This window comes from Ovis canadensis, chromosome 18, assembly GCF_042477335.2.
Source record: "Ovis canadensis isolate MfBH-ARS-UI-01 breed Bighorn chromosome 18, ARS-UI_OviCan_v2, whole genome shotgun sequence".
In the NCBI taxonomy this organism is placed as follows: domain Eukaryota; kingdom Metazoa; phylum Chordata; class Mammalia; order Artiodactyla; family Bovidae; genus Ovis; species Ovis canadensis.
The window spans coordinates 14,440,272-14,455,714 of NC_091262.1; the positions used below are offsets into that span (position 1 = coordinate 14,440,272).

Below are 15,443 nucleotides of genomic sequence, written 5' to 3' on the forward strand. Positions count from 1 at the left end.
TTCCCAAAACCTAGTGGTTTGTCTACAGGCCTCTGGGTGCCAGGGTTGCACCCTTACCTTCTGTGCTTACTCTCTGGCATTCAAGGTCCCATGGCCTGAGGCTTGACTACAATTCCTACCCTTGTCTTGGTTCTGGGCAGTCTCAAATGCTGATGTGATTGAGCTCACCTACAGTCCTAAGGTAGACACCACAGCTTTCCACATCCAGTGTCTGAGCACGTGGTAGGATTGTGTTGACTCCCACAAATGCTTGGGAATCTGAACAAAATGAGTGAGCAGTCCCTATGGTCTCCTCATTGAAATTAAGTTCCAGCCTGTGGTTCCCACAGGGAACATAGAGAGAATGCCATGTGGCACTTGCTTCCTTGTGCTTCAGCAGCTTCACTGTGTAAGTTGAGGGTGACAGCCTTCTCATGGGAAGAGGAGCCATTGGGAAAGGAGCCTGGGACTCCCATCTTCCTTGGATGGCTACAGACAGCATGTCTGGTTTTGGTTTATGAGCCCAGTCAGGTTTGTGGTCTCCTGCTGCGGGTGAGAGTGAGATAGAAGAGGATGCAGGAGTTGTTTGAGAGCCTCTGGGCTGCCACTGTGTTCCTGCCTCCACTCAGTTGTTGCCTTGTCTCTTGGAGGAAACCATAAACTTTACACTCAGAGTCAGAACAGGAGTCCTTTCCTAGGTTGGTCTTCTATGTCATGTTCTACTGGAGAGAAAGGACACAAAGCTTCTCCTGATGATTGGAGGACGTCAGTCACTGTCTCCAGCACGTTGTCCAAGCCTATGTCCCCTTTTTGGGTTGTGTCCCCCTTGTATGTGAGTGAACATGAGTGTTGGGAGAGTGGGCCTGGAAAATGTTTTGAGGTAATAAATATTCTGTGTTAATGGGAGAGTCTGGCACATTGGCTCTGAGGCAGGTGTATTTTGGGGCAATTGAAAGGTGAGAGGGTGGTTAATGTGTGTGAAATGGTTGGTGAACCCATGGCTGGATTGGTGAGTGGAGGTATCAGCGAGTCTAGAGTACTCTGTGAGTTCTTTTGGTTGCCTTCAGTGCATTTGCACTCAGTGTCTGGAAGGCCTGGGGAAACAGATTCAGGGACTGTCCCCTATTTGGCCTCTCTTTGATTAGACACTTTGTGTTTTAAACACGGTGAGTGTTTGTCATTGTAGCATTGTATGTCTTGGTCTGGGTGCTGATTATGAGGCATGAGATGTGTATTTTCTCCCCGTCTGGCTACATTTTCTCTGTGTTGACCTTGTGAAGTTGTTCCTTAGGCCATCCTAAATTTTTTTTTATACCCAGCCCCCGTAGCCTTCCCTGAAGGTTGGAGCTCTTCCCAGAGGTCGTTGGGTGGGACCTTGTAGAAATAGGGGAGTTGGCTGCTAAGGAGAGATTGCAGGTTTAGTGGCAGGAGAGGCTGTCTGGGGGATAGGTCATCTTGACATGCCACCAGCTGGTGCAGTAAACTCATTGTCTCTGGCGTGCCTGGCCTCAGTCCAGAGAATCAGTGAGGATTGTGGTCACAACTGTTTGTTGGGTTTTCTCATGGCATGGCTGTGGGCGTCACATTGTTCCTGGAGGACCTGGGTCTCAGTATGTTTCTGAGTTATGGCTGTGATATTCCTGGATAAAGAAATTCCAAAGCCTCATGGTGAGTGTCCCAGTTGATGTAAAGTATCTAGCTCTGCAACTTTGGGTTTTGGAGTAGCTTTGCATGTTTTCCAAGTTAAGGGCCTCTGTCTTGGCTGTAGGCCAGGAAGTAAGTGCACTCTTGAGTCCCCCAGAGTCAGTGCAGGTGTGCCTCAGGGATTGTGGGGCCCAAGGAGCCACTTTTCATTGTGGACCTCACTTTCAGACAAGTGCCATTTTCTCATGTAAGCTCCCAGTTTCCTTGTGGCCCTGTTGGCAGGCCCATTGTAAGCAAAGTAGGTGGCAAGATCGAGTGTTTTCCTGGAATGTCAGTGGCTGTTAGGTTCGCAGGGTAGGCCCAGTTTTCTTGGGCATGTCAGGAGGTTCAAGAATTACACCTTTAAGCTGTGTCCGCAGGCGCAGTATTCAGGAGTGGAATTGGAGGGCCCAAAACCAGGGATGTGATGGACCAGTGGCTTTCTTTGGCCTGATAGTTACCCACTCTTAAAGTGTCCTTGCCCCAGTGCATTCACATTTGACTCCTGCCACACAGACAAGGGGCAGGATATGAAACTGAGGCAAGATAGAGCCCTGTATTCCAGGAGGCACTGCCTCTTTTTCCTGTGTACCGATGCATGTTCTTCAAGTGTGTATGTAAATTCTTGCTTCAATTCAGATGGAGTCCCTAGGGATCAAAACCATCAGTGTGGTATCCTTCCCATATTCCGTGACATCAGGCCAGGTGAGGTCAGGCAAGGGAGCCCCTGGAGGCATGTTGGCATACAGCCCATAGGGTGATGGTGGAATGCCCATGGTGGTAAGTGGCCTGGACCTCTGTGAGCTGGGGCTGCACCCTCACATTCTGGGCTTTCCCTGGGACATGTGAGCTCTGATGGCCTGAGGCTTGACTGCACTACCTCGCCCATGACTGGGCTCTGATGGGTCCTGAATGCTGATGTGATTGAGTTCCCAGGCCATCTCAGGGTGGAGGCCATAGGTCCAGAATCTGAGCACGTGCTTAAACTGATGATGACTCCAAGGCATACCTTGGAAATCTAAATAAAATGAATGTGAAAAGCCTCTACTGTCTCCTCATCAGAAGTGGGATCCTGAATGTGGCTCCCACAGGGAACGTAGACAGGGTGTCCCATTGCATTTGCCCCCTTGGCCATCAGCAGCTACTTTGTGCCAGTTGAGGGTGATGACTTTCTTGTAGGTAGAGGAGCCTTTGGGAAAAGGTCTGGAACTCCCATCCCTGGGGGATCCCTGGATGCATGAGGCTAGCCAGAGCTGTGTTCTTCCACAGGTGAGAGTGCAGGTGGAAAAGGAAGTGGGAGCCTTTGGGGGCCTCTGGCCTGCCATTGGGTCCTTCAGGCCTCTGCCAGGTCCCTGGAGGGCATCTACATCTTTACAGACAGGGTCAGAGCAGGAGCCCTGCTTCTCTGTCATGTTCTATGAGGACATGAGATGAATGTTAGAAGGTTCTTCCTGATGCTCTTAGGAATTCAACAGACCACCACCCCTGGGATGTGGGCCAAGCTGACAGCCCCTCCTTAGATCACATCCCCCTTGTGTGTGTGTGTGGCGGGGAGGGGTGGTGTGGGGGAGCAGGGACGGCTACTGGGCTTGAGACGTTGGGCCTGGAAAATGTCTAACAGAATTTTTGAGGAAATCAAAATTCTCTGTAGAGGAGAGGGTCTGGCACTTTGCCCTGAGATGGGCAGATACTAGGGACAGAGAATGGTAAAGAAAGTGAGAAATGCACTAGGAATTGTGCATGAACCCCTGGGTGAAATGCTTTGTGGATGAATTGGCAAGTCCGTAGGGTTCCTTGAACTCTTTGGGTTGCCTTCAGGTGCATTTTAAGCCAGTTTCAGGAAGCACTGAGGGTGCAGATTCATGTACCCATCCCCCAGTTGGCTTCTCCTTGGATTGACTTGCTTTGTGGTGGATCTTTGTGGCAGCAAGTGGTTGGCATCAAGGCATTGTATCATGTCTTGGCATGGAAGCCAGTTATGATGCGGGGTGTTTGTTTTATCCACATCTGGCCAGGTTCTCCCTGTGTTGACAATGTAAAGATATTCCTTGGGACATTACAGGGTCATTTCTATACCCAGCCCACCTAGCCTGCTCTGAGGTTTGGAGCTCTTCCTGGAGGTCATCAGGCTGGATCCTGCGGAAACAGGGGAGTCAGCTTCCAAGGAGAGGCTGTCTGGTATGGGAGTCATTTTGTCATGCCACCATCTGGTGCATCAAACCTGTGGTCCCTGAAATGCCTGGCCTCAGGCCATAGAAGTCATGTTGGATTCAGAGCTTGCAGCTGTTTGCTGGGTTATGTTGTGGAATGGCTGTGGGTGTCACATTGTTCCTTGAGGACCTGGGTCTCATGGTGTCTCTGGGGTTGGCAGTGATATTCCTGGTTTATGAATTTGCAAGGTTCTGTAGTTTTGGTGACTGTGGATGTCACCATGGTCCTAGAAGAGCTCTTGGTTTGCTGAAGTATGGGCACTGGTGGGACAGGCTTTTGAAAGTGCAAGCCTCCACGTCAATTCACTCAGTTGCTTTAGGTGTCTCACCTTACAACTTTGGGCGTTTGATGGGCTCAGTTTCCTTTCTGTCTCTATGTGGTCCAAGTGAAGGACTTTTATCTTTGCCTTAGGCTCAGAAGCAATCTTGTTCTGAGTACTTACCTAGCTAATGTAGCCATCCCCAGGTTGTGTATAGACTTTCTATGGTATGGTACTGTACATTTTCTTTTCTTTTTTTATGTGGCTCATTGAACACTTTTATTTTAGCTCTGTAAATCAGGATTATGAATTTTTGGTTATTTATTCATCTTTTTCTTTTCCTACTTGTTTTCTTCACTTTTTGTCATATGTGTTATGTTGTGATATAGATGCCATTGTTTTCAGTCAAGTGCTTTATAAAAAAATTTCCAGAGCCCTCCTTTCTCATTTTTAATTGGTGTGCTGCAAGAATTTTAAAAGACTCTGTATTGATGTGTCTTTTATTGAACCTTATTTGTGTTGTATGTGACCTTATAATATCACAGTTCATGTTTTTGTTTACTCATTTAATTGACCTTTTTAAACCAAGAATTTTTGCCAATTTAAATATTTTTTTAAAATAATAAATTACACCTAAATGTTTCTTAGTCCTCTTGTCAGGTACATCTCTTTCTTTTTTTGCCTTCATGTTTATCCAAAATGTTATATAATTGAACATTTTTTTTTACATTCTGTTCCTAGATGCCTTTTTTAACTGTAGAAATTTTTTAAATTGTGAATTCACTGTTTCATATGTTTGTACTACTATTTTTGTATGTTTAACCTTAATTGTGCAATACTATGGACTCTAGAGAGTCTCTTGGACTGCAAGAAGATCAAACCAGTCAATTCTAAAGAAAATCAATCCTGAATATTCATTGGAAGGACTGACACTGATGCTGAAACTCCAATACTTTGGCCACCTGATGCAAAGAACTGATTTATCTGAAAAGACCCTGATGCTGGGAAAGATGAAGGCAGGAGAAGGGGGTGACAGAGGATGAGATGGTTGGATGGCATCACCAACTCAATGGACATGAGACTGAGTAAACTCCTGGAGTTAGTGATGGACAGGGAGGCCTGGCATGCTGTAGTCCATGGATCACAAAGAGTCAGACATGACTGAGTGACTGAACAACAGCAGACCTCTATCCGTAGTTCTTCAGACACACTATTTAACTAGATCTAGTCCTTTGAATCTATTTGTTACCTCTACTGTGAATTCATACAGGATTTGATTTATGTCATACCTGGCTGGCCTAGTGTTTTTCCCAGTTTTCTTTAGTTTAAGCCTGAATTTTGCTATTAGAAGCTGATGATCTGAGCCACAGTCAGTTCCAGGTCTTGTTTTTGCTGGCTGTATATAGTCTCTCCATCTTTGGCTACAAAGAATGTAATCAATCTGATTTCAGTATCTATCATTTGGTGGCCACAACTGGAAAAGGTCAGTTTTCATTCCAATCCCTAAGAAAGGCAATGCCAAAGAATGCTCAAACTACTGCCCAATTGCACTCATCTCACACACTAGTAAAGTAATGCTCAAAATTCTCCAAGCCAGGCTTCAACAGTATGTGAACCATGAACTTCCAGATGTTCAAGCTGGTTTTAGAAAAGGCAGAGGAACCAGAGACCAAATTGGCAACATCCGTTAGATCATGGAAAAAGCAAGAGAGTTCCAGAAAAACATCTTCTACTGCTTTATTGACTATGGCAAAGCCTTTGACTATGTGGGTCACAATAAACTGTGGAAAATTCTGAAAGAGATGGGAATACCAGACCACCTGATCTGCCTCTTGAGAAATCTGTATGCAGGTCAGGAAGCAACAGTTAGAACTGGACATGGAACAACAGACTGGTTCTAAATAGGGAAAGGCTTACATCAAGGCTGTATATTGTCACCCTGCTTATTTAACTTATATGCAGAGTACATCATGAGAAACACTGGGCTGGATGTAGCACACGCTGGAACCAAGATTGCTGGGAGAAATATCAATAACCTCAGAGATGCAGATGACACCACCCTTATGGCAGGCAACAAAGAACTGAAGAGCCTCTTGATGAAAGTGAAAGAGGAGAGTGGAAAAGTAGACTTAAAACTCAACATTCAGAAAACTAAGATACTGGCATTGGGTCCCATCACTTCATGGCAAATTGATGGGGAAACAGTGGAAACAATGACAGACTTTATTTTGGGGGACTCCAAAATCACTGCAGATGGTGACTGCAGCCATGAAATTAAAAGACGCTTGGTCCTTGGAAGAAAAGCTATGACTAACCTAGACAGTGTATTAAAAAGCAAAGACATTACTTTGCCAACAAAGGTCCATCTAATCAAAGCTATGGTTTTTCCAGTGATCATATATGGATGTGAGAGTTGGACATAAAGAAAGCTGAGCACTGAAGAATTGATGCTTTTGAACTGTGGTAGTGGAGAAGACTCTTGAGAGTCCCTTGGACTGCAAAGAGATCTAGCCAGTCCATCCTAAAGGAAATCAGTCCTGAATATTCATTGGAAGGACTGATGCTGAAGCTGAAACTCCAATACTTGAGCTACTTGATGTGAAGAACTGACTCATTTGAAAAGACCCTGATGCTGGGAAAGATTGAAGGCAGGAGGAGAAGGGGATGACAGAGGATGAGATGATTGGATGGCATCACCGACTCAATGGACATGAGCTTGAGTAAACTCTGGGATTTGGTGATAGACAGGGAAGCCTGGCATGCTGCAGTCCATGGGGTCACAAAGAGCCAGACACGACTGAGCGCCTGAACTGAACTGATGTCCATGTGTAAAGTCATCTCTTGTGTTGTTGAAAAAGGGTATTTTCTATGACTAGTGCATTTTCTTGGCAGAATTCAGTTAGGCTTTGTCCTGCTTCGTTTTATTCTCCAAAGGCAAACTTACCTGTTACTACTCCAGGTGTCTCTTGGCTTCCTACTTTGGCATTCTAATCTCTGATGATGAATAGAATATCTTTTTAAAGTATTAGTTCTAGGAGGTCTTCTAAGTCTTCATTGAATTGGTCAGTCAGCTTCCTCTGCATCCGTGGTAAGGGTATAGACTTCGATTACTATAATGTTGAATGGCTTGCCTTGGAAACAAATCAGGATGTTTCTGTCATTGTGGAGGTTGCACCCAAGTACTGTATTTTGGACTCTTTCATTGATTATGAGGGCTACTCCATTTCTTTTATGGGATTCTTGCCCACAGTGGCAGATATAATGGTCATCTGAATTGAGTTTGCCTATTCCTATCCATTTTAGTTCACTGATTGCTAAGATATTGATGTTTATTCTTACCGTCTCCTGCTTGACCACATCAAATTTCCCCTGATCCATGGGCCTAATATTCCAAGTCCCTAGGCAATACTGTTCTTTGCAGCATCAAATTTTACTTTCATCACCAGACACACCCACAACTGAGCAGCATATCCACTTTGGCCCAGCTGCTTCATTCATTCTGAGGCTGTTCATTCTGGAGCAGTTCTCCTCCACTCTTCCCCAGTAGCATATTGGACACCTTCAGACTTCAGGTGCTCATCTTTTGGTGTCATATCTTTTTGGCTTTTTATACAGTTCATGAGGCAAGTATCCTGGGGTGGTTTACCATTCCCTTCTCTTAGTTGTCATGTACGGTTGTGAGAACTGGATTGTAAAGAAGGCAAAATGCCAAAAAATCGATGCCTTCAAACTGTTGTGCTAGAAAAGACTCCTGAAATTCCTTGGACAGCAAGGAGATCAAACCAGTCAATCTTAAGGGAGATCAACCCTGCATATTCACTGCAAAGACTGATACTCAAGCTGAAGCTCCAGTATTTTGGCCATCTGATGTGAACAGGCAACTCATTAGAAAAGTCCCTGATTTGAGGAAAGATTGAGGGCAGAGGAGAAGAGGGCATCAGAGGATGAGATGGCTGGATGGCGTCGCCAATGCAATGAACATGAACTCGGGCAAACTCCAGGAGATGGTGAGGGGCATGAAGGCCTGGTGTGCTACATACAGTCAGTCCATGGGGTCGCGAAGAGTTACATGACGAGGCAACTGAACAACAGCAGCAACCTTAATTTATTAGTATCCTTTTTAATGAGTTATTTAATATCTAGGTATCTTATTTTTTCACACAGATCCTTTGTGGGATTTGAGATCATTTTTTGTTTTTAAATTTTTTTAATCTTTTGATCTGCACGCATTTCACTTAGTATCTTCCATGTTTTGTGCTCTCTAATAATGACCCTGTCTGGTAAACTTTCCTTACTTATTATACAATTCCATTTTCATTTCATTTATTTAATTTATATTGTTATTTACTGGAGGTTTGTCTTCATTTTCACTTTTTAAAGATATTTTATATTCACACTTCAAATTTTTCATAAGTATTTTATTATTTATTCTGATAACTGTTGTTTCATCTTTTGTTTCTTTCATTGATTTTCTATTCACATTCTTTTCATGATTACTTTTTTCTGTAATGGGTCATTTTTTCATTTCTATCTGGAAGCTTTTTATTGTAGTATAGTTGATAAATAATGTTGTGCCAGTTTCTTTATATAGCAGAGTGACTCAGTTTTACACGTATATACATTTTTATATTCTTGGCATTATGATTAATCACAGAATATTGAATATCATTTCCTGTGTTATACATTTAGGACCTTGTCTATCAATTCCAAATATAGTAGTTTGCGTCTACCAACCCCAAACTCCCAGTTCATCCCTTTCCCTCCTCTCCTTCCCCTTGGCAGCCACAAGTTTGTTGTCTATATCTGTGCGTGTCTTTCTGTTTTGTAGATAGATTCATTTGTGCCTTATTTCAATTCCACATGTAGGTGATATATTCTACTTGTCTATCTCTTTCTGACTTAACTTTATTTAGTATGATAGTCTCTAGTTGTAGCTCTGTTGGGCAGTTTTTATATTAAATTACTTGATTTCTATGACAATTTTTATTTTAGTTCTTAAACCCTGTTTTGGTTTAATTCAATGTCTTACATCTTTCTAGTTTGTGGTTTTGTTTGCAGTCCAGTTGTCAGAGCTGATTTGCTGCTGTTTTGGTCCCTTGGTTTCTTTGATTTTGCTCAGTCTTCATGTAGCTCCTACTAGTCATGTGTAAGATGTTAGAAGGTTTTTTCTACACTGAATTCTCTCTCTGGAGTAAGAGAGATTCTATATACAGAAATGAATAGTTTCTGTTAGTTCAGGCAGCTCAGTTTCATGGTGTGACCTGACCTATGTCACCTGGCTTTTAGCCGTCTTAGGTACAGAGGGAGATTCTCTAGTCTAGAAAGAGATTATCTAGTCTAGAGATTTTCAAGACTTAAGGAGAATCCCTGCAGTGTAGGGATTCCTAGGCCAGTTGATCAGTGAAATTGTTACCCCCAAATTTCACTTTTCTTCTATTTTTATAGTTCAATTTAGAATCACACTTGATTTCTTATGAAAGAATTATATTTGTTTCACCTTGAGAAGTGAAATGATGGAGAATATCTGACTAAATCTGCCAATCAAACCTCACAGTTCATTGGAGACTCTCACACTGGTAAGCATTTTGTCCTGAGAATACTGACATTAGAGTGTTGTAATATTCCAATGATAATAAAACTCTGGCCAAGCCAGTTAACTGATACTGGATCACTGACTGTGATGACGTAGTCTCCATCATTTAAAACTGCTGATTGTTGTGTCTAAGGGTGTTGGAATCCTGAGTGCTCAGTCTCTGCTACATAACTTACTGTCCTACTACAAATGTACCTGTATTGGTGATGAGTTCAAAGTGGGTCTCAGAGGAATCTGAATAAAATGACTGACAAAGTTACTTCTGTGAGGTGAGGTCCAGCACAAGGGACGATACTAGGCTATGGAGGGAGTTCAGTTGGTCAAGTAATATCAATAGTGACTACCATGTTTAAAGTTAACAAATAACTTTGACAAATTTTACAGTTGCCTATAAACATCTGATTTGGTGGCAGAAAATACTAGACAGTATTTGCTCTGATGGAGGGTAGAGATTAACATAACGTTGGAATAACATCAGAAACATTTTAGGAGACAAATACATTATTTTATTTCAAATGAGGGTACATTTGTGAACTCTATGATTTTGTATCTAGTAGACCAGTGGACACATTTACCTCTTATCTTTCCACATTTTACTTTGTTCTTTCAAGTAGCATGGATCTAGTACTGAGTTTCATACGAAAGAGAAGCAACATAAAGGACAGGATTGAGAATAAGTTAGCCTTTTCATCTTTGAGGTTCGTTCTCAAGCTGGTAAACATTTTGTCCTGAAAATACTCTATTCTTCTTAGAGGTCATATAATATTGAGGTCAATATTAGGGGTCAATAATGGTAAGTCTTTGACTATTCTGGGAAGTATATGGTCTCCAAGACTGAATATGGTAGGTCAGTATGTCTGTGGGTGATGTACTCCTGAATACCTGCTCTGTTGTTTAACTGAGGTTCGAAATACCCCTTTAGTAATGTGCCTGGATTGATGACTGAATAATTTTTTTATTCAGAAAATCTGAATAAAATGAGTGACCTAATCAATTCTGTGAAGCTGAGGACCAGAACCCACCTTGTACAAAATATATGGAAAGAGAGTTGAGTTTTTTCATCTGTGAGGTATCAGTAGAGACTGTTGTATTTGAAAGTTCACCAATGTGCATGTGTTTGATAAACTGAATTAGGCAGAGGGCTGTACTTCTACACTGTTGGGATAATATTGAAACTCTCTTGAGTGCTCATTTGGCAGCACTAGACTCTAGAGAACCAGCACATGAGTGCTGGAAATGTGGGGTGCAGTTATGCCTACACATGTTTGTCTGAGCTGCTGGAATCTTCTGAATGACAGTCTCTTTAGGGCAATTAGATGGTCAAAATTCAAAGAGATCAAAGATTTTTATTCTTCACTTCTATATTAAATGAAACAATTACATGGAAATTGAAGCATAGATACTGAATTTTAGAATATCTTCATAGTATTTTTAATAGAAATTTATTTATTTTGATTGGAGGTTAATTACTTTAAAATATTATATTGGTTTTGCCATACATCAACATGAATCTGCCACAGGTATACATATGTTCCCATCCTGAACGCCCCTCCCTCCTCCTTCCCCGTACCATCCCTCTGGGTCGTCCCAGTGCACCAGCCCCAACCATCGAACCTGGACTGGCGATGCATTTCATATATGATATTATACATGTTTCTATGCCATTCTCCAAAATCATCCGCGATTCATGGGGTCGCAAAGAGTCGGACACGACTGAGCGACTGAACTGAACTGATAACATTTGTGTCTCTTGCTGTCTCGCATACAGGGTTATCATTACCATCTTTCTAAATTCCATATATATGCATTCAGTTCAGTTCAGTCGATCAGTTGTGTCCGACTCTTTGTGACCCCATGAATCGCAGCACGCCAGGCCTGCCTGTCCATCACCAACTCCCGGAGTTCACTCAGACTCACATCCAGAGTCAGTGATGCCATCCAGCCATCTCATCCTCTGTCGTCCCCTTCTCCTCCTGCCCCCAATCCCTCCCAGCATCAGAGTCTTTTCCAATGAGTCAACTCTTCGCATGAGGTGTCCAAAGTACTGGAGTTTCAGCTTTAGCATCCTTCCCTCCAAAGAAATCCCAGGGCTGATCTTCAGAATGGACTGGTTGGATCTCCTTGCAGTCCAAGGGACTCTAAAGAGTCTTCTCCAACACCACAGTGCAAAATCAATTCTTCAGCACTCAGCCTTCTTCACAGTCCAACTCTCACATCCATACATGACTACTGGAAAAACCATAGCCTTGACTAGATGGACCTTAGTCGGCAAAGTAATGTCTCTGCTTTTGAATATGCTATCTAGGTTGGTCATAACTTTTCTTCCAAGGAGTAAGCGTCTTTTAATTTTATGGCTGCAATCACCATCTGCAGTGATTTTGGAGCCCAAAAAAACAAATTCTGACACTGTTTCCACTGGTGCCCCATCTATTTGCCATGAAGTGATGGGACCGGATGCCATGACCTTCGTTTTCTGAATGTTGAGCTTTAAGCCAACTTTTTCACTCTCCTCTTTCACTTTCATCCAGAGGGTTTTTAGTTCCTCTTCACTTTCTGCCATAGTATACTGAATTGGTGTTTTTCTTTCTGGCTTACTTCACTCTCTAATCGGCTCCAATTTCATCCACCTCATTAGAACTGATTCAGATGTATTCTTTTTAATGGCTGAGTAATACTCCATTGTGTATATGTACCACAGCTTTCTTATCCATTCGTCTGCTGATGGACATCTAGGTTGCTTCCATGTCCTGGCTATTATAAACAGTGCTGCGATGAACATTGGGATACACGTGTCTCTTTCAATTCTGATTTCCTCAGTGTGTATGCCCAGCAGTGGGATTGCTGGGTCATAAGGCAGTTCTATTTCTAGTTTTTGAAGGAATCTCCACACTGTTCTCCATAGTGGCTGTACTAGTTTGCATTCCCACCAACAGTGTAAGAGGGTTCCCTTTTCTCCACACCCTCTCCAGCATTTATTGCTTGTAGACTTTTGGATCGCAGCCATTCTGACTGGTGTGAAATGGTACTTCATTGTGGTCTTGATTTGCATTTCTCTGATGATGCATGATGTTTAGCATCTTTTCATGTGTTTGTTAGCCATCTGTATGTCTTCTTTGGAGAAATGTCTATTTAGTTTTTAGGCCCATTTTTTGATTGGGTCATTTATTTTTCTGGAATTGAGCTGCAGGAGTTGCTTGTATATTTTTGAGATTAGTTGTTTGTCAGTTGCTTCATTTGCTATTATTTTCTCCCATTGTGAAGGCTGTCTTTTCACCTTGCTTATAGTTTCCTTTGTTGTGCAGAAACTTTTAAGTTTAATTAGGTCCCATTTTTTTTATTTTTGCTTTTATTTCCAATATTCTGGAAGGTGGGTCATAGAGGATCCTGCTGTGATTTATGTCAGAGAGTGTTTTGCCTATGTTCTGCTCTAGGAGTTTTATAGTTTCTGATCTTACATTTAGATCTTTAATCCATTTTAGTTTATTTTTGTGTATGGTGTTAGAAAATGTTCTAGTTTCATTCTTTTAGAAGTGATTGACCAGTTTTCCCAGCACCACTTGTTAAAGAGATTGTCTTTACTCCATTGTATATTCTTGCCTCCTTTGTCAAAGATAAGCTGTCCATAGGTGTGTGGATTTATCTCTGGGCTTTCTATTTTGTTTCATTGATCTATATTTCTGTCTTTGTGCCAGTACCATCCTGTCTTGATGACTGTGGCTTTGTAATAGAGCCTGAAGTCAGGCAAGTTGATTCCTCCAGTTCCATTCTTCTTTCTCAAGATTGCTTTGGCTATTCTAGGTTTTTTGTATTTCCATACAAATTGTGAAATTATTTGTTCTAGCTCTGTGAAAAGTACCGCTGGTAGCTTGGTAGGGATTGCATTGAATCTGTAGATTGCTTTGGGTAGTATACTCATTTTCACTATATTGATTCTTCCGATCCATGAACACGGTATATTTCTCCATCTATTACTGTCCTCTTTGATTTCTTTCACCAGTGTTTTATAGTTTTCTATACATAGGTCTTTAGTTTCTTTAGGTAGATTTATTCCTAAGTATTTTAGTCTTTTCACTGCAATGGTGAATGGAATTGTTTCCTTAATTTCTTCTTCTACTTTCTCATTATTAATGTATAGGAATGCAAGGGATTTCTGTGTGTTGATTTTATATCCTGCAACTTTACTATATTCATTGATTAGCTCTAGTAATTTTCTGGTGGGGTCTTTAGGGTTTTCTATGTAGAGGATCATGTCATCTGCAACAGTGAGAGTTATACTTCTTCTTTTCCAATTTGGATTCCTTTTTCTGCTCTGATTGCTGTGGCCAAAACTTCCAGAACTATGTTGAATAGTAGCGGTGAAAGTGGGCACCCTTGACTTGTTCCTGACTTTAGGGGAAATGCTTTCAATTTTTTGCCATTGAGGATAATGTTTGCTTTGGGTTTGTCATATATGGCTTTTATTATGTTGAGGTATGTTCCTTCTATTCCTGCTTTCTGGAGAGTTTTTATCATAAATTGATGTTGAATTTTGTCAAAGGCCTTCTCTGCATCTATTGAGATAATCATATGGCTTTTATTTTTCCATTTGTTTAATGTGGTGAATTACATTGATTGATTTGCGGATATTGAAGAATCCTTGCATCCCTGGGATAAAGCCCACTTGGTCATGGTGTATGATCTTTTTAATGTGTTTTGATTCTGACTGCTAGAATTCTGTTAAGGATTTTTGCATCTATGTTCATCAGTGATATTGGCCTGTAGTTTTCTTTTTTGTGGCATCTTTGTCAGGTTTTGGTGTTAGGGTGGTGGTAGCCTCATAAAATGAGTTTGGAAGTTTACCTTCCTCTGCAATTTTCTGGAAAAGTTTGAGTAGGATAGGTGTTAGCTCTTCTCTAAATTGTTGGTAGAATTCAGCTGTGAAGCCGTCTGGACCTGGGCTTTTGTTTGCTGGAAGATTTCTGATTACAGTTTCAATTTCCGTGCTTGTGATGGGTCTGTTAAGATTTTCTATTTCTTCCTGGTTCAGTTTTGGAAAGTTGTGCTTTTCTAAGAATTTGTCCATTTCTTCCACGTTGTCCATTTTATTGGCATATAATTGCTGATACTAGTCTCTTACAATCCTTTGTATTTCTGTGTTGTCTGTTGTGATTTCTCCATTTTCATTTCTAATTTTATTGATTTGACTTTTCTCTCTTTGTTTCTTGATGAGTCTGGCCAATGGTTTGTCAATTTTATTTATCCTTTCAAAGAACCAGCTTTTGGCTTTGTTGATTTTTGCTATGGTCTCTTTTGTTTCTTTTGCATTTATTTCTGCCCTAATTTTTAAGATTTCTTTCCTTCTACTAACCTTGGAGTTATCCATTTCTTCCTTTTCTAGTTGCTTTAGGTGTAGAGTTAGGTTATTTAACTTTTTTCTTGTTTCTTGAGGTATTGCCTGTATTGCTATGAACTTTCCCCTTAGCACGGCCTTTATAGTGTCCCACATGTTTTGGGTTGTTGTGTTTTTATTTTCATTCATTTCTTTGCATATTTTGATTTCTTTTTTGATTTCTTTTGTGATTTGTTGGCTATTCAGAAGCATGTTGTTCAGCCTCCATATGTTGGAATTTTTAATAGTTTTTCTCCTGTAATTGATATCTAATCTTACTGCATTGTGGTCAGAAAAGATGCTTGGAATGATTTCAGTTATTTTGAATTTATCAAGGCTAGATTTATGGC

General features: G+C 41.4%; 1 protein-coding gene, 1 non-coding gene and 1 pseudogene across 10 annotated transcripts in view; all 3 read left to right on the forward strand.

Annotated features, from left to right (window-relative positions):
- LOC138423313 (uncharacterized) overlaps positions 1-15,443 on the forward strand; it is a 107,605-nt gene that overhangs the window by 70,273 nt on the left and 21,889 nt on the right. The gene's annotated exons all lie outside the window — the stretch shown is intronic.
- Positions 226-310, forward strand: LOC138423977 (small nucleolar RNA SNORD116; annotated as a pseudogene).
- LOC138423980 (small nucleolar RNA SNORD116) lies at positions 2,646-2,735 on the forward strand. The gene has a single exon (XR_011250556.1). It is a non-coding gene; the product is annotated as a small nucleolar RNA SNORD116 (small nucleolar RNA).